This window comes from Arachis hypogaea, chromosome 13 (assembly GCF_003086295.3).
Source record: "Arachis hypogaea cultivar Tifrunner chromosome 13, arahy.Tifrunner.gnm2.J5K5, whole genome shotgun sequence".
NCBI classification, from domain to species: Eukaryota; Viridiplantae; Streptophyta; class Magnoliopsida; order Fabales; family Fabaceae; genus Arachis; species Arachis hypogaea.
In genome coordinates, this window is record NC_092048.1 from 89,134,280 (window position 1) to 89,153,245 (window position 18,966).

Sequence of the window (18,966 nt, forward strand, 5' to 3'; positions counted from 1 at the left end):
TTGCTAAACCTATTTCTTCCACCATTATTAAAGCCTTGTTGGGGCTTTTGATCCTTCCATGAGAAATTTGGATGATTTCTCCATGTTGAGTTATAGGTGTTTCCATAAGGTTCACCTAAGTAATTTACCTCTGCTATTGCAGGGTTCTCAGGATCATAAGCTTCTTCTTCAGAAGATGCCTCTTGAGTACTGTTGGATGCAGCTTGCATTCCATGCAGACTCTGAGAAATCATATTGACTTGCTGAGTCAATATTTTATTCTGAGCTAATATGGCATTCAGAGTATCAACCTCAAGAACTCCCTTCTTTATAGGCGTCCCATTGTTCACAGGATTCCTTTCAGAAGTGTACATGAACTGGTTATTAGCAACCATGTCAATGAGTTCTTGAGCTTCTGCAGGCGTTTTCTTTAGGTGAATGGATCCACCTGCAGAAGTGTCCAGTGACATCTTTGATAGCTCAGATAAACCATCATAGAATATATCCAGGATGGTCCATTCTGAAAGCATGTCAGAAGGACACTTTTTGGTCAACTATTTGTATCTTTCCCAAGCTTCATAGAGGGATTCACCTTCTTTCTGTCTGAAGGTTTGAACATCAGCTCTAAGCTTGCTCAGCTTTTGAGGAGGAAAGTACTTGGCTAAGAAAGCCGTGACCAGCTTATCCCAAGAGTTCAGGCTGTCTTTGGGTTGAGAATCCAACCATAATCTAGCTCTGTCTCTTACAGCAAAAGGGAAAAGCATGAGCCTGTAGACTTCAGGATCTACTCCATTAGTCTTAACAGTATCACATATCTGCAAGAATTCAGTTAAGAACTGAAAAGGATCTTCAGATGGAAGTCCATGAAACTTGCAGTTCTGCTGCATCAGAGAAACTAATTGAGGTTTCAACTCAAAGTTGTTTGCTCCAATGGCAGGAATGGAGATGCTTCTTCCATGTAAATTGGAATTAGGTGCAGTGAAGTCACCAAGCATCTTCCTTACATTATTATTATTTTCGGCTGCCATCTCCTCTTCCTGTTCGAGAATTTCTGAAAGGTTATCTCTGGATTACTGTATTTTGGCTTCTCTTAATTTTCTCTTCAGAGTCCTTTCAGGTTCTGGATCTGCTTCCACAAGAATGTTCTTATCCTTGCTCTTGCTCATATGACAAAGAAGAAGGCACAGAAAAATAATAATAATAATGGAGATCCTTTATACCACAGTATAGGGATCCCTGTGTGAGTGGAAGAAAAGAGGGGGAGACAAAGAATGTGATGTAAAGGAAGAAACACAACTGTACAGATGGAAGAGATGTGAGATGAGATGTTAGGATATGAATGAATAAATAGAATAGGATGGGGGAGGGATAATTTTCGAAAATTATTTTGAAAAAGAGTTAGTGATTTTTGAAAAATGGTTTTTGAAAAATGTTAGAAATTTTCGAAAAAAAAAAATTTTTTTTAAAATTTAAAAATAAAAATAATTAGTTAATAAAAAAGAAAATTTTTTTTTTGAAAAAGAGGGGAGATATTTTCGAAAATTAGAGAGAGAGAGAGAGAGTTAGTTAGGTAGTTTTGAAAAGGTTAAGAAACAAACAAAAAGTTAGTTAGTTAGTTGAAACAAATTTTGAAAAGATAAGAAGTTAGGAAGTTAGAAAAGATATTTTGAAATCAAATTTTTGAAAAAGATAAGATGAGAAGATATTTTTGAAAAGATATGATAAAATTAGTTTTTGAAAAAGATTTGATTTTTAAAATCTCAATTAATGACTTGATTCACTAGAAATCACAAGATATGATTCTAGAACTTGAAGTTTGAATCTTTCTTAACAAGTAAGTAACAAACTTGAAATTTTTGAATCAAAACATTAATTGTTTATGTTATTTTCGAAAATTTAATACAAAAATAAGAAAAAGATTTTTGAAAAATATTTTTGGAATTTTCGAAAATAACTAAGAATTTTGAAAAAGATTTGATTTTTGAAAAAGATTTTGAAAAAGATAAGATTTTCAAATTGAAAATTTGATTTGACTCATAAGAAACAATTTGATTTTAAAATTTTTTGAAAAAGTCAACTCAAATTTTCGAATTTGATGAGAGAAAAAGGGAAAGATATTTTTTTGATTTTTGAAATTTTTTATGAAAAACATGAAAAATATGCAATGCATGAAATTTTTAGATCAAAACATGTGATGCATGCAAGAATGCTATGAATGTCAAGATGAACACCAAGAACACTTTGAATGTCATGGTGAACATCAAGAACATATTTTTGAAAAATTTTTAATGCAAAAAAAACATGCAAGACACCAAACTTAGAATTCTTTAATGCTTACGCACTAAGAATTCAAAAATGCATATGATAAACATGAAAAGACACAAAACAAAAAATCATCAAGATCAAACAAGAAGACTTACGAAGAACAACTTGAAGATCATGAAGAATACTATGAATGCATGATATTTTCGAAAAAATGCAAGATGCATATGCAAGTGACACCAAACTTATGATGTGACTCAAGACTCAAACAAGAAACACAAAATATTTTTTTGATTTTTATGATTTTCTAATTTTTTTTTTGGATTTTTTTGAAAATTATATGAAAAAGAAAAATAAGAATTCCAAAATTTAAATATGAATTCCAGGAATCTTGCATTCTTAGTCTAAAGCTTCAGTCCAGGAATTAGACATGGCTCACTAGCTAGCCAAGCTTTCAATGAAAGCTCCGGTCCAAAACACTAGACATGGCCAACGGCCAGCCAAGCTTTAGCATGTAATTCAGATATGACATGCTTGACATACTCATTCCCAAAGGAATAGACATGGCTTTACAACCAGCCAGGCTTCAACATGCTTCATGAAACACTAGAATTCATTCTTAAAAATTTTGAATAAAATTTTTTGAAAATTTTTATTTTTTTTTTTCGAAAACAAAGGAGAAATTTTTGAAAGATTTTTTTTTGAAAAATATTTTTTTTTTGAAAAGAAAACAAAAAGAAAATTACCTAATCTGAGCAACAAGATGAACCGTCAGTTGTCCAAACTCAAACAATCCCCAGCAATGGCGCCAAAAACTTGGTGCACAAAATTGTGATCTCCAGGCTCGAACAAATCCTGGTAATGGCTCCAAAGCTTGGTGCTCTGATCTTAATTCATGATTGTCACAACTTCGATACAACTAACCAGCAAGTGCACTGGGTCGTCCAAGTAATACCTTACGTGAGTAAGGGTCGAATCCCACGGAGATTGTTGGTATGAAGCAAGCTATGATCACCTTGTAAATCTCAGTTAGGCAGATATAAAGTGATAATGGTGTTTTCGAATGTTATATAATAAAAGAGGGATAGAGATACTTATGTAATTCATTGGTAGGAATTTCAGATAAGCGAATGGAGATGCTTTTCGTTCCTCTGAACCTCTGCTTTCCCGCTATCTTCATCCAGTCAGTCTTACTCCTTTCCATGGCTGGCTTTATGCAAGGGCATCACCGTTGTCAGTGGCTACATCCCCTCCTCTCAGTGAATAATATGCTCATGCACCCTGTCACGGCACGGCTATTCATCTGTCGGTTCTCGATCATGCTGGAATAGGATTCACCCTCCTTTTGCGTCTGTCACTAACGCCCAACAATCGCGAGTTTGAAGCTCGTCACAGTCATTCAATCATTGAATCCTACTCAGAATACCACAGACAAGGTTTAGACCTTCCGGATTCTCTTGAATGCCGCCATCATTCTAGCTTACGCCACGAAGATTCTGGTTAGGAGATCAAAGAGATACTCATTCTAGCTTAATTCATGTAGAACAGAAGTGTTTGTCAGGCACGCGTTCATAAGGGAGAAGGATGATGAGCGTCACACATAATCATCACCTTCATCACGTTCTTGGGTGTGAATGGATATCTTAGAAGCGAAATAAGAAGAATTGAATAGAAAACAGTAGTACTTTGCATTAATCTTTGAGGAACAGTAGAGCTCCACACCTTAATCTATGGAGTGTAGAAACTCTACCGTATGAAAATACATAAGTGAAGGTCCAGGCATGGCCGAGATGGCCAGCCCCCTAAAACGTGATCACAGGATCAAAATACAATCCAGGATCCAAAGATGGTCAAAAAGACCAGTAAAAGGTCCTATTTATAATAAACTAGTCACTAGGGTTTACATGAGTAAGTAATTGATGCATAAATCCACTTCCGGGGCCCACTTGGTGTGTGTTTGGGCTGAGCTTAAGTGTAGCACGTGCAGATGCCATTTGTGGAGTTGAACGCCAGTTTCTGTGCCAGTTTGGGCGTTCAACTCTGGTTTTGGATCCTTTTCTGGCGCTGGACGCCAGATTTGGGCAGAAGGCTGGTGTTGAACGCCAGTTTACGTCGTCAATTCTTGGCCAAAGTATGGACTATTATATATTGCCGGAAAGCCCTGGATGTCTACTCTCCAACGCAATTGGAAGCGCGCCATTTCGAGTTCTGTAGCTCCAGAAAATCCACTTTGAGTGCAGGGAGGTCAGAATCCAACAGCATCAGCAGTCCTTTTTCAACCTCTGAATCTGATTTCTGCTCAAGTCCCTCAATTTCAGCCAGAAAATACCTGAAATCACAGAAAAACACACAAACTCATAGTAAAGTCCAGAAATGTGAATTTAACATAAAAACTTATGAAAACATCCCTAAAAGTAACTAGATCCTACTAAAAACATACTAAAAATAATGCCAAAAAGCGTATAAATTATCCGCTCATCACTATTACCCACTCAATTTTTCCTTGGGTTGGAGTCATCTTTTTGGGCTCTTCCATGAAAGCTTCCACTTCTTGGGTGATTACCTCTTCCTCACCACTCTTTTCTAGCTCTTCACTTTCTCTCTCAAACTCGAGAGAGGAAGGTTCCTCAAGATCATTGAGGGGATTGACCAAGGTGGACAAAAAATTATTGATGATGGAATCCACTTCTTGATCAAACTCCCTCAATTCTCCATTTACCTCTCCCGGTTCAAAAGTTCTACTTTCCTCCTCTTGTTGCAATTCTTGTCCTAGCTCTTCTTCTTCTACCTTAGACTCCATGTTCTACTCCTCACTACACTCCTTACTTGATCATCCACCTTCTTCAAGGGGAATGTCTTGAGTGGTTGAGTGTAGTGAGGCCAAGCGGTTCACCGCTTCGGCTATGGTAGCAATGAACTCCCCTTGCTTTTTTCGGAACCCTTCTTGCTCTTGGAAGAATGCTTGAAGGTCTTGTTGTTCTTGGGATAAGGGTTGGAAAACATCACAATTGGATGAAAGAGAAGGTTCATTGGTTGGGAAAATGGTTGTATAGACATCTTGATTCCATGGAGGTGGATGGTGTGGAGCTTGAAGGTTTGGTGGTTGATGGTTGTGTATGGGGTATCTTTCATATCTTTGGATTTGTGATGAGCGGATATTTTATACGCTTTTTGGGGTTAATTTCATATAGTTTTTAGTATGATTTGGTTAGTTTTTAGTATATTTTCATTAGTTTTTAGGCAAAATTTATATTTCTGGACTTTACTATGAGTTTGTGTGTTTTTCTGTAATTTCAGGTATTTTCTGGCTGAAATTGAGGGAGCTGAGCAAAAATCTGATTCAGGCTGAAAAAGGACTGCTGATGCTGTTGGATTCTGACCTCTCATCACTCGGAATGGATTTTCAAGAGCTACAAAAGTCCAATCGGCGCGCTTCTAATTGCGTTGGAAAGTAGACATCCAGGGCTTTCTAGCAATATATAATAGTCCATACTTTGATCAAGGATAGACGACGTAAACTGGCATTCAACGCCAGTTCTATGTTGTAGTCTGGCGTCCAGCGCCAAAAACAGGCTACAAGTTGGAGTTCAACGCCAGAAACAGGTTACAACCTGGTGTTGAACGCCTAAAACAGCCCAAGCATGTGAGAAGCTTAAGTCTCAGCCCCAACACACACCAAGTGGGCCCCAGAAGTGGATTTCTGCACTATCCATCATAGTTTACTCATTTTCTGTAAACCTAGGTTACTAGTTTAGTATTTAAACAACTTTTAGAAATTTATTTTGTATCTCATGACATTTTTAGATCTAAACTTTGTACTTTTTGACGGCATGAGTGTCTAAACTCCATTGTTGGGGGTGAGGAGCTCTGCTGTATCTCGATGAATTAATGCAACTATTTCTATTTTCTATTCAACACGCTTGTTTCTATCTAAGATGTTCATTCGTGCTTCATTATGACGAAGGTGATGATCCGTGACATTCATCACCATTCTCAACCTATGAAGGTGTGCCTGACAACCACCTCTGTTCTACATTAGATTGAATGAGGATCTATTAGATTCCTTAATCAGAATCTTCGTGGTATAAGCTAGAATCCATTGGCAGCATCCTTGAGAATCCGAAAAGTCTAAACCCTATCTGTGGTATTCCGAGTAGGATTCAAGGATTGGATGATTGTGACGAGCTTCAAACTCGCGAGTGCTGGGCATAGTGATAGACGCAAAAGGATAGTAAATCCTATTCCGGTATGATCGAGAACCTACAGATGATTAGCCGTGTGGTGACAGCGCACCTGGACCATTTTCACTGAGAGGACGGATGGTAGCCATTGACAACGATGATCCACCAACACACAGCTTGCCATAGAAGGAACCTTGCGTGCGTGAAGAAGAAGGCAGAGAGAAAGCAGAAATTCAGAAGACAAAGCATCTCTAAAACTCCAACATATTCTCCATTACTGCAGAATAAGTATTTATTTTATGCCCTTTCATTTTTCACAATTCAAACTAAGAATTATTATTGATATTATATCCTGACTAAGAGTTGCAAGATAACCATAGATTGCTTCAAACCAACAATCTCCGTGGGATTCGACCCTTACTCACGTAAGGTATTACTTGGACGACCCAGTGCACTTGCTGGTTAGTTGTACGGAATTACATAGTGTGAAGTAATTTTCGTGCACCAAGTTTTTGGCGCCGTTGCCGGGGATTATTCGAGTTTGGACAACTGACGGTTTATTTTGTTGCTTAGATTAGGAAAAATTTTTCTTTTTGGTTTAGAGTCTTCTATTATTGTTTTGGTTGAAATTTTCTTTTTTTTAAAAATCCTTATTTTCTCTTTTTAAATTTCTTGAAAATTTTTTTTACTGATAATTGAGTTTTTCTGTTTGAGTTTAGTTTCATATCTTAAGTTTGGTGTCAATTGTATGTTTTTATTTTCTTTTAAAATTTTCGAAATTGGTGTTCTTTGTTTTTCCTGGATCTTCAAGTTGTTCTTGTTTATTTTTCTTGTTTGATCTTTGGTTTTTTTTTTTGTTCTGTTTCTTTTCTTGTTTTTCTTGTGCCTTTTCAAAACTTTAGTTTTCGAAAAAAAAAATTCATTCTTAGTTATTAAAAATACTTCTTCAAAACAAGTGTTACATTTACTGCCCAATTGGCTAGAGCGTTGGTCTATGTTCTTGGTAATTGGGTATCTTCTTTTTAAATTCTTTTTTTCAAAAAATAATTTTTCTATTAAATCTTGTGCCAAACTTTAAGTTTGGTATTTTCTTGTTGATTTTTCTTTGGTTTTCGAAAATTTTATTTTGGTTTTCTAAAAATTTTAAGTTTGATGTTCTACCTTCATGTTCTTGTTGTTCTTGTGATTCTTCGAAGTATTCTTGAGTCTTCTTTGTGTTTTGATCTTAAAATTTTTAAGTTTGGTGTTCCTTGGTGTTTTCCCTCCAAAATTTTCGAAAACAAGGAGCATTAAATCCAAAAATTTTAAGTTGTGTGTCTTTTATGAGTTTTTCTCTTTCATCATAAAATTCAAAAATCAAAAAAATATCTTTTCTTCATTCCACTCATAATTTTTGAAAAGTTAGCATTAAATTAGTCATCAAATTTAAAAATCATATCTTTTTCAAATCATATCTTTTTCAAATCATATCTTTTCCAATCAAATCCTTTCAATCATATCTTTTTCAAAACTTCCCAACAAATTTCTTTTTTCTTCTTTCTCTCTCTTCATTTTTCAAAAATCTTCACTCATTTTTATTTCTTTTATTTTAATTTATTTTATTTTCGAAATAAATAAATAAATAAATAAATTTTTTTTTTATTTTACATCATCTCCCTTTCTCCATCATGGATCTAAGTGGAAATGAACAGTCCAGAAGGACTCTGGGGTCATATGCTAACCCCACTACTGCTTCATATGGGAGTAGTAGCAGTATACCCTCCATTGGAGTCAGTAGCTTTGAGTTGAATCCTCAGCTCATTATCATGGTGCAGCAAAGTTGCCAGTATTCCAGTCTTCCACAGGAAGAACCTATAGAGTTTCTGGCACAGTTTTTACAAATTGCTGACACAGTCCATGATAAGGAAGTAGATCAGGATGTCTACAGACTATTACTGTTTCCATTTGTTGTAAAAGACCAAGCTAAGAGGTGGTTAAATAACCAACCTAAGGCTAGCATAAGGACATGGAAACAGCTGTCAGAAAAATTCCTGAATCAATATTTTCCTCCAAAAAGGATGACACAGCTAAGGCTGGACATCCAAGGCTTTAAACAAGGAGATAATGAATCTCTTTATGATGCCTGGGAGAGATACAGAGAGATGCTAAGAAAATGCCCCTCTGAAATGTTTTCAGAGTGGGTTTAGTTAGACATTTTCTATTATGGGCTTACAGAAAGAGCTCAGATTTCTCTAGATTACTCAGCTGATGAATCTATCCACATGAGAAAGACAATTGAAGAAGCTCAAGAGCTCATGGATACAGTTGCCAGAAATCAGTATCTGTACCTAAGCAGTGAATCTTCTATGAAAGAAGAGGCTAGAACAGTGACTGCTGAACTGAGTCCTGCAGAACAAGCTACTGAATTCAATCAGCAATTGGATTTTCTAACAAAACAGTTAGCCGAATTCAAAGAGAGACTACAAGAGACAAGAATGGCTAATATAAATATGGAAGTACAATTAAAGCAAACAAAGCAGCAGCTATCAAAACAAATAACAGAAGAGTGCCAAGCAGTTCAATTGAGAAGTGGGAAAACATTAGATGCCCAACCTCAAGGTAGCAGGAAGCCAAGAAATGAGAAAACTACCCAAAATCCATCTGAGGACAGTAAGAGCCCGGAGAGGAATGATTCTGGCAATCAAACGCCAGAAATTGGGTGAAAAGATGGCGTTGAATGCCCAAACCATGCTCAGTCCTGGCGTTCAGCGCCAGAAACAAGCAAGGAATTGGCGTTGAACGCCCAAAAGAAGCACAATTCTGGCGTTCAAACGCCAGGAACAAGTAAGGATTTGGTGTCCAATGCTACTCCAGCTTCTGACTCTGGCAATCAAATGCCAGTGAGGGATCAGACACACACCAGTGCTGATAACAACCCCTCTAAAAAGGCTTCTCCAACCACCTCTATAGGAAGTAAACCTGCTGGAATTAAGGTTGAGGAATACAAAGCCAAGATGCCTTATCCTCAAAAACTCCACAAAGAGGAGCAGCATAAGCAATTTGCTCGCTTTGCAGACTATCTTCAGACTCTTGAAATAAAGATTCCGTTTGCAGAGGCACTTGAGCAAATACCTTCTTATGCCAAGTTCATGAAAGAGATCTTGAGTCATAAGAAGGATTGGAGAGAAACTAAAAGAGTTCTCCTCACTGAAGAATGTACTGCAGTCATTCTGAAAAGCTTCCCAGAAAAGCTTAAGGATCCCGGGAGCTTTTTGATACCATGCACACTAGAGGGTAATTGCACCAAGACAGCTTTATGTGATCTTAGAGCAAGCATCAATCTAATACCTGCATCCACTATCAGAAAGCTTGGTTTAACTAAAGAAGTCAAACCAACCCGGATATGTCTCCAACTTGCTGATGGCTCCATTAAATACCCATCAGGCGTGATTGAGGACATGATTGTCAGGGTTGGGCCATTCGCGTTTCCCACTAACTTTGTAGTGCTGGAAATGGAGGAGCACAAGAGTGCTACTCTCATCCTAGGAAGACCTTTCCTAGCAACTGGACGAACTCTCATTGATGTCCAAAAGGGAGAAGTCACCCTGAGAGTCAATGAGGATGAGTTTAAGTTGAATGCTGTCAATGCCATGCAGCATCCAGACACACCAAAAGACTGCATGAAAGTTGATCTTATTGACTCTTTGGTAGAGGAGATCAACATGGCTGAGAGTCTCGAATCAGAGTTGGAAGATATCTTTAAAGATGTCCAACCTGATCTTGAGGATTCAGAGGAATTGAAAGAGCCTCTGAAATTTCCTCAGGAAGAGGAAAAACCTCCTAAACCCGAGCTCAAACCATTACCACCATCCCTGAAATATGCATTTCTGGGAGAAGGTGACACTTTTCCAGTGATCATAAGCTTTGCTTTAAATCCACAGGAAGAGGAAGCACTAATTCAAGTGCTAAGGACACACAAGACAGCTCTTGGGTGGTCCATAGGTGACCTTAAGGGCATAAGCCCAGCTAGATGCATGCACAAGATCTTATTGGAGGACAATGCTAAGCCAGTGGTTCAACCACAGAGGCGGCTAAATCCAGCCATAAAGGAAGTGGTGCAGAAAGAGGTCACCAAATTACTGGAGGTTGGGATTATTTATCCTATTTCTGATAGCCCCTGGGTAAGCCTTGTCCAAGTTGTCCCCAAAAAGGGAGGCATGACAGTGGTTCATAATGAAAAAAATAAACTGGTTCCTACAAGAACAGTTACAGGGTGGCGCATGTGTATTGACTACAGAAGGCTCAATACAGCCACCAGAAAGGATCATTTTCCTTTACCATTCATAGACCAGATGCTAGAAAGACTAGCAGGTCATGATTATTACTGTTTTTTGGATGGCTATTCAGGCTACAACCAAATTGCAGTAGATCCCCAAGATCAAGAGAAAACAGCATTCACATGTCCATCTGGAGTGTTTGCTTACAGAAGGATGCCATTTGGGCTGTGTAATGCGCCTGCAACCTTTTAGAGATGCATGCTCTCTATTTTCTCTGATATGGTGGAAAATTTTCTGGAAGTCTTCATGGATGACTTCTCAGTATATGGAGACTCATTCAGCTCCGGTCTTGATCACCTGACATTGGTTTTGAAAAGATGCCAAGAGACCAACCTGGTTTTAAACTGGGAAAAATGTCACTTTATGGTGACTAACAGGATTGCCCTTGGGCATAAAATTTCAAACAAGGGAATAGAGGTGGATCAAGCTAAAATAGAGGTAATTGAAAAATTACCACCACCTGCTAATGTTAAGGCAATCAGAAGCTTTCTGGGGCATGCAGGATTCTACAGGAGGTTTATAAAGGATTTTTCAAAAATCGCAAAACCCCTGAGCAATCTGCTAGCTGCTGACACACCATTTGTGTTTAACACAGAGTGTCTGCAGGCGTTTGAAACTTTGAAAGCTAAGCTGGTCACAGCACCAGTTATTTCTGCACCAGACTGGACATTACCATTTGAACTAATGTGTGATGCCAGTGACCATGCCATTGGTGCAGTACTGGGACAAAGGCATGACAAGCTTCTGCATGTCATTTATTATGCTAGCCGCATTTTAAATGATGCCCAGAAAAACTACACAACCACAGAAAAAAATTGCTTGCAGTGGTTTATGCCATTGAGAAGTTTAGATCATACTTAGTAGGATCAAAAGTGATTGTGTACACTGACCATGCTGCTCTTAAATATCTAATCACAAAGCAAGATTCAAAACCCAGACTCATAAGATGGGTGTTACTTCTGCAGGAGTTTGATATAGAAATAAGAGACAGAAAAGGGACAGAAAACCAAGTGGCTGACCATCTGTCCCGGATAGAGCCAGTAGAAGGGGCGTCCTTTCCCTCTATTGAGATCTCTGAAACCTTTCCAGATGAGCATTTGTTTGCCATTCAGGAAACACCATGGTTTGCAGACATTGCAAACTATAAAGCTGCAAGGTTCATACCCAAGGAGTACAGCAGGCAACAAAAGAAAAAATTAATTACTGATGCAAAGTAGTACTTGTGGGATGAACCCTATCTCTTTAAGAGATGTGCAGACAGAATAATCCATAGGTGTGTGCCTAGAGAAGAAGCACAGAGGATCTTATGGCATTGCCATGGATCACAATATGGAGGCCATTTCGGAGGTGAGCGAACAGCCACCAAGGTCCTCCAATGTGGCTGACGAGAGGATTTTTACCAGTAAAGAGATTCATGGAAACAGTTGCATTGTAGATATAGTCTCTAAACCGACAAAAATCCCTTCGTACAAACGTTTTGGGTGTCACAAGTAACAAACCCCTTTAGAAATTGTTAACCGAGTATTCAAACCTCGGGTCGTCTTCTCAAGGAACTGCGAGGCAGTATGTTCTTATTATTGGCTATAAAGGTTGTAATCGGGGTTTAGAAGATGAGAAGCAAGTAATTTAAATGACAAGTGAAGTAAATGGCAATTAAAATAAATAAATACTATAAAGCAGACTTTTGGCAAGGTAAGAGAAGTTGGAGGTCCAACGTAGTTATCTCTCTCAACTATAATGAAAGTTGAATCTAAACTCCACTTGATCAACCTGTACTAGGGCAAGGGAAAGTCAAGGGACTAATTAAATTGACCTTTGAATCCTATTTATTTCCTAAGAAAAGGTTAGGATTACTCAAGTTCAGCTCAATTAGCAAGATAACGATTATCAATTATGTTGAGTTTAATAACTGTTGAGTTACTGAATTCTTAACCAGAACCAAAAGGGGAAAAAGTAAAATTGCTGGAATAATAAAATTATCCTTAGATGGGAAGCAATGGTAACTTAAATCAAAGAAAACAATCATAAACTGAAAATACCTCAATTATCATTAATTCAAATAACAGTCTGTAACATGGAAGAATTCTTAAATCAAATTATAATAATCAATTCAAATGTTGGAATAAATAAATAAAAGTAAAACTAAATTAAGAGAACATTAAACCTGGGATCTAGAGTTACTCTTAAAACAAGAAGAAATCCTAAATCCTAAAAGAGAGAGAGAAGATCTCCCTCTCAACTAAATCTAAATCATTGAAAGGTAAAATATGCGAGCTCCCTTTGAATGGGTGCATTTCCACACTTTATAACCTCTGGTCTATGTTGTCTGTACTTGGATCTGGGCCAAAAAGGGCTTCAGAATTCACTGGGGGCGCATTCTGTAAATTCTGATGCGTGGCCTCTGTCACGCGTCCGCGTGGGTCACGCGGTCGCGTCATTTGGAGCTTTTTCTTGCCACGCAGTCGCGTCAGTCATGCGACCGCGTCATATGCGTTCTGCTTAAGGCGCGCGGTCGCGTCAGTCATGCGGCCGCGTCGCTGCTGATTTGTGCTTGGCACGCGATCGCGTCGTCCATGCGATCGCGTGGATGCCAGTTTCCTTAAAGCTCCGTTTTGCTTTCTCCTTCCATTTTAGTATGTTTTCTTTTCCATCCTTTAAGTCATTCTGCCTTAGAAAATCTGAAACTACTCAACACACTGATCACGGCATCAAATGGAAATAAAGGTAATTAAAATAATTAATTTTTAAAGCTTAGGAAACATGTTTTTCACAATATGACATAATAAGGAAGGGAAAGTGAAATCGTGTAATTAATGTGAATAAGTGGGTGAAGGATTGTATAAATCACTCAAATTAAGCACAAAAGAACTCATGAAATATGGGTTTATCAACCTCCCCACACTTAAACACTAGCATGTCCTCATACTAAATCCAAGGTAAATAATTAAGGTTAAAGTGATGGAATGTCATGCAATGCAACCTAATTTGAATGCAACTACCTAAATGAATGATGCATCATGCAACTCTAATTTATTCACTCATATATAAAGCTTACATGTAGCCAAGTTAATTCACATTCTCAAGGAGTCATGTATATATATAGCCAACCCTTAAATAATAAAGCATTTTAGCAAATGAGATGGGAAAGAAAACATTGTACAAACTTGCAAAACAATTAGTAAATTTAAGCACAGATATATGTTGATGAGTTATTGAACCCTCACTGGATTTTGTGTTTACTCTCTAGTCACTCAGTGTTTCTTGGGTTTATTCACTCTATTTTTCTTTTTATTCTTAATTTCGATGGCTTTGTTCTTCATCTAACCAATCAACAATTATAGAATATAGTCATACCAAAAAGTCATGAGGTCTTAATTAAGGTTGTAATGGGGCCAAGGTAAAGGTAAGGATTTATGTATAGGGTTAAGTGAGCTAATAAGTGAATCCTTAATTAGACTAAGATCTCACCTAACATACATATTTAGTAAAACAAAATCTCTTTACCTATTTTCCCATATTTTCCACTTATTGTTACATGCTCATGTTTCACTTTTTTTGCTTTTTCTATTCCATGTGCATTGCTTTTATTTTGCATTGGGGAATTTCTTTTGGATCCCCTTTTATTAAATGCAGAAAAATAACTCTCTTTTTTTTTTTTGCACATGGTAATTGAATTACTTAGATTTTTTTTTCATGAACATGCTTCCCAAATTTATTTTATTTCTTTTAACTTCTCTTACCTTTTTGTTTCTATCATCCATGTTCCCAAAAGATTTCCCACATTTAACTCTATTTATAATTTCCTATCTTAAGCTAACCAAGGATTCACTTGGGGTTTTCTTTTGTTTTTCTGCTTAAGGCTAGTAATTTGGCTAAATAGAATAAAGGGGTTTTAAAAGGCTCAAGGGGGCTAACAAGGGTGATGTAAAAGGTAGGCTAATTTGGGGTGAGTGAGCTAAAATCAAATGATGGCCTCAATCATTCTCTTGGTATGTATCTATTCTATATTCTATAATTGGACATATAGATTAAAGCAAAGGAAAGAACATCAGAATAAAAAGAAATGTAACACACAGAAATGAAATTATGGTTTGAATGCAACCATACAATTTAAGCTCAAGACTCACAGGCTGTGTGTTCTCTAACTCAAGCATCATATATCATTTATATATTGTATGCAGGTTTAGTTAAAAATTCCCATTATTCTCATAAAAAAAAATTATTTAGGGTGGCTTTTAAAGTTTTAATGTTCCTCCTTGATGAAATGTTGTCAGCTTAACTACATCATGTAATGCTATATACAAGTTTTTGTGGATTTAAATCTGATATGTTCAATTTCCTAGCTTACTTCCTTTTTTATATTTTTCAACTTAAACTATACTATCTTATGCTAAAAAGGGTAAACTATACTAATTAATCCACTAATAAATCAGAATTGCAAACTAAACTAAATAACTAAAATAAACTAAATGGCTAAAATATGAACTAAAGATGCAAAATGCAAAAAATAGAGTAAAAATACATAAAAGTAATGTATAAGTACTCAGAAAATAACAATAAAAAGAAAAATATAGAAAAATATCCAAAATAAAAGAAAAAGTATGTAGTGGTTCACCAAAATAAACGCCAGAGATGGCGACCTCCCCACACTTAAAAGGAAGCATCGTCCTCGATGCTCAATCAAGCCGGGTGTGAAGGAGTGTCATCACTGGGAGGGATGGTAGTGGGGGTCTCAGTGGTGGTGGTAGGCTGAGGGTCTGGCTGCTGTGGAGGAGGTGCTGACTGGATCGGGATCTCAAGATCCGCAGCCTCAATCTGGTGTGGGACCGCTACCTGTGGTGCGGCAGGTGTTGCCTCCTGGGGATGGGTCTCTGCCTCGGGCGCATCCGCCTCCTCCTCAGATGCCTCGGATGGTGTGTCGGTCTCAGAGGAGATGTCGCCAGATCGTATCATCAGCTTTAGGTGCTCATAGCGCCGCTTGTTGCAACGCTCCATCTGGTCAAGTCGTCGGAACAAGCGGTGCACCAGATGATAGACAGGCTCTGTGGCAGGTGGAGGTGCAGTGGTGGTAGCAGGGGTAGGTGGTGCAGCAGTGGAGGAAGAGGGTCCAGCAGACTGTGGGGCTGACTCATCAGTAGCAGTGAATGGTGCTGGTCTGTGGCCCAGGGCTAAGAAGTTCCGGCTGTGCGGAATGATCTTCCTGCAATCCGTCGCTGGTGGTCTCTCATCAGCATCCTCCCATGGCACGTCAGCTCGACGGCCAAGCTGTGTAACTAGATATGGAAAGGGGAGGGTGCCTCGGACGTGGACCCTGGCCATATAATGCCGAATGAAACGTGGCAGATAAAGGTCCTTACCCTCCAGCACACACCAAAGGAGGGTGATCATAACAGCCGGGATCTCGGTCTCGTGAGTACTCGGCATCACATAATTACTCAAGATCTGATGCCATAACCGAGCCTCATCGTTCAAGTATGCTCTCTTGATCCCTCTAGGCATGGTAGTGTCCTGACCCATCTCCCAAGGAACTGTCGGGTCGAGAGCTATCCGTGCCTTCACGGTATCCCAATCAAACTTCATCTGGCGCATGTCCTCCTCAGCCTTTGAATACCCATCAGGCTGATCGAACTTGGCTGGGAGCCAGAGAATGTCCTCTAAGGCCTCCTCAGTGACCAGAATTTGTTTTCCTCTCAGGTTCACTGCATCTAGGGTAGTGAGATAGTAGTTGCAGTAGAATTCCCGTACCCAAGATGAATTGACCTCTGTCAGTGTTCTCTCCAGAAAGAACCAGCCCCTTTGCTTAATTTGCTCAGTGGTGTACTGCTGGAGGGCTTCTGGAATCTTCAAAGTTCGTTCCAGGTATAGATTTCTGGAGTTTGCAAAAGCCGGGTACTTCAACTCACAGTACCGGTTTGCAAATTTTATAGGATCATTCGCAGGGAGCAGCTGGTCAGCTTTTTCCTGCTGAGTGAAGTTCTTCTCCCGCCATGAAGAATCATGCATTAGAGCAATGATGGACTGGGAGGAATCTCCTCTCTTGCGCTTGCCAGTAGCTTTGCCTTTTCCTTTCCTCTGTGAGGCAGACATCCTGAAAAATAGAAAACCAGGATATGGATAAAATAGGAAAGCAAATAGGCAATTAAACAAAGGAAACTCAAAGCGGCAAAGGAGAAATAGAATAAGGAAGATGAGTAAATGAAATGTGATTGAATTCATGTTAAATGGAAAAAATAAATAATATGCCATGGTTAGAAAGTTAGAGGAAAGTGAAAATAATCAGAAAAGAGATGAAAAGGGTTAATATGGTTAGAATTTGAAAAAGAAATTAGTAAATAAAATTAGTGAGTTAGTAAAGTGCGGGTTAAAGTAACTGGCATAGAAAAATTCCATATAACAAGGATTCACAGGTAAGAATAGAAGTACTCATAATCGAACAAGGAAAACAGGGTGATGCTGATTCGAATAGAAATAAAGAAAGCAAAAATTGGAATCAGTGAATCACAAATGCAGTTTATGAACCAAGAAATCGAAGAGGATAAGAAAGTCTGCCATAGCATTCATGAAATAGTTTGGGTAAAGCAGAGTAAAACAGAGTTCAGAAATGCCAAACCAAAACATGAATGAAAAAAAAAATTTTTAAATTTGGGCAGAATTCCGTTTAAAATTGGATTATCCCGGAAAATAAACAGCAATCATAGCAGTTCATATGAATTTAAAAACTAGCTGCAGTTACCAGCAATGAATAGAAACAGGAAAATTTAGAGTAACAAGCAGCAATTCCAAGAAATCACAACATATGAACGAGGTCACAGGAACAGAAAAATTGCAATTATGATAAGACATAAACAGGAACAGTGCAAGTAAACAGACCTAGAACCACTAACCAGAGCCTAAGCTACCTAACAACCTAAAAATCCACTACAGCATGCGTATCTATCTATCCTAATGATGAACAGAAATGGAAAAAAGTACAGAAAAACGACGAACGGATAAAAGGGGGTTGCGTTTTGCGGAATCTGGTAGGCGAGAAGGGTGGAACGGGGAAGAAGGTGGTTGCGGCGGCGTCTGGCGCGGTGGCGGGGCACGGTGTCGCGGTGGCGGCTGATGGGGGCAGTGGCGGCGAGGGTTTTGGGTTGGTGATAGAAGAAGGGGGGTGCGGGTGGGTGGCGGAGAGAGAGGGGGGCGCGGCTGGGTGGCCGGCGGGGGCGGTGGTCACGGAGGCAGTGGTAGAGAGGGGAGGAGAGAGGAAGAAGGGAGAAGAAGGGAGGGGAGGGGGTTGCGGCGGCGGCGTCCGGGGTGGCGACGGCGTCTGGGTGGGCGGCGGTGGCGGCTGGGTGGTGCTGGGTGGTGGTTGGAAGGAGAGGGGGCAGAGAGGGAGAAGAGGGTTGGGGGTGGGGGGCTCGCGACTGATAGGGTTCGCAGGCTGGGGGGTTATATTTTTGAATCCACGCGGCCACGTGGGGCATGCGATCGCGTGGTTGGGGTGAAAATGGGAGTGACGCGATCGCGTGGGGTGCGCGATCGCATGAGAGGCGGGAAAAGAAGGATGACGCAATCGCATGGGTCGCGCGATCGCGTTGCTGGAATTTGTGCTAAACGCACGACTCCAGCGCCGTTTTAGCGCAACTCTCTGTCTCCTTTTGGGGTGATGTGCAATCCATGCGACGCGATCGCGTCGCTCACGCGGTCGCGTGGGATTGGTATTGTGCAAGTGACGCGATCGCATGGGACATGCGATCGCGTGGGCCAATTTGTGCGAAACGCACAGGGGCCGCACGATTCCAGCCTAACTTTCTGTTCGTTGGATCCTTACGCCGATATATATATCACGCGTCCGCATGGGTCACGCGGTCGCGCGGGTGGTGTTTTCCGCGATATGACGCGATCGCATGGGCATGCGGTCGCGTCGTGCACCCCTTTTTTTTATATGCATGAAAAATGCAGAATGCAATGATTAACATGAATACTATGTATGATTCCAGGTTTAATAAATTAAAATAAAAAAGGAAAAATGAAAGCAATTAAAAAAATAAATTGAAAAAGAAGCGACCATACCATGGTGGGTTGTCTCCCACCTAGCACTTTTAGTTAAAGTCCTTAAGTTGGACATTGGAGGGGTATCCTGTTATGGTGGCTTATGTTTAAATTCGTCCAAAAATCTCCACCAGTGCTTGGAATGCCAATAGCCTCCGGGGTCCCAAACTAAGCACGCAAAGCTTCCGAACAGC

General features: G+C 39.3%; 1 non-coding gene across 1 annotated transcript; it reads left to right on the forward strand.

The window, feature by feature from the left end:
• The first annotated feature begins 503 nt into the window (after positions 1 to 503).
• Positions 504 to 611, forward strand: LOC112738599 (small nucleolar RNA R71). The gene has a single exon (XR_003169550.1). It is a non-coding gene; the product is annotated as a small nucleolar RNA R71 (small nucleolar RNA).
• The last annotated feature ends 18,355 nt before the right edge of the window (positions 612 to 18,966 follow it).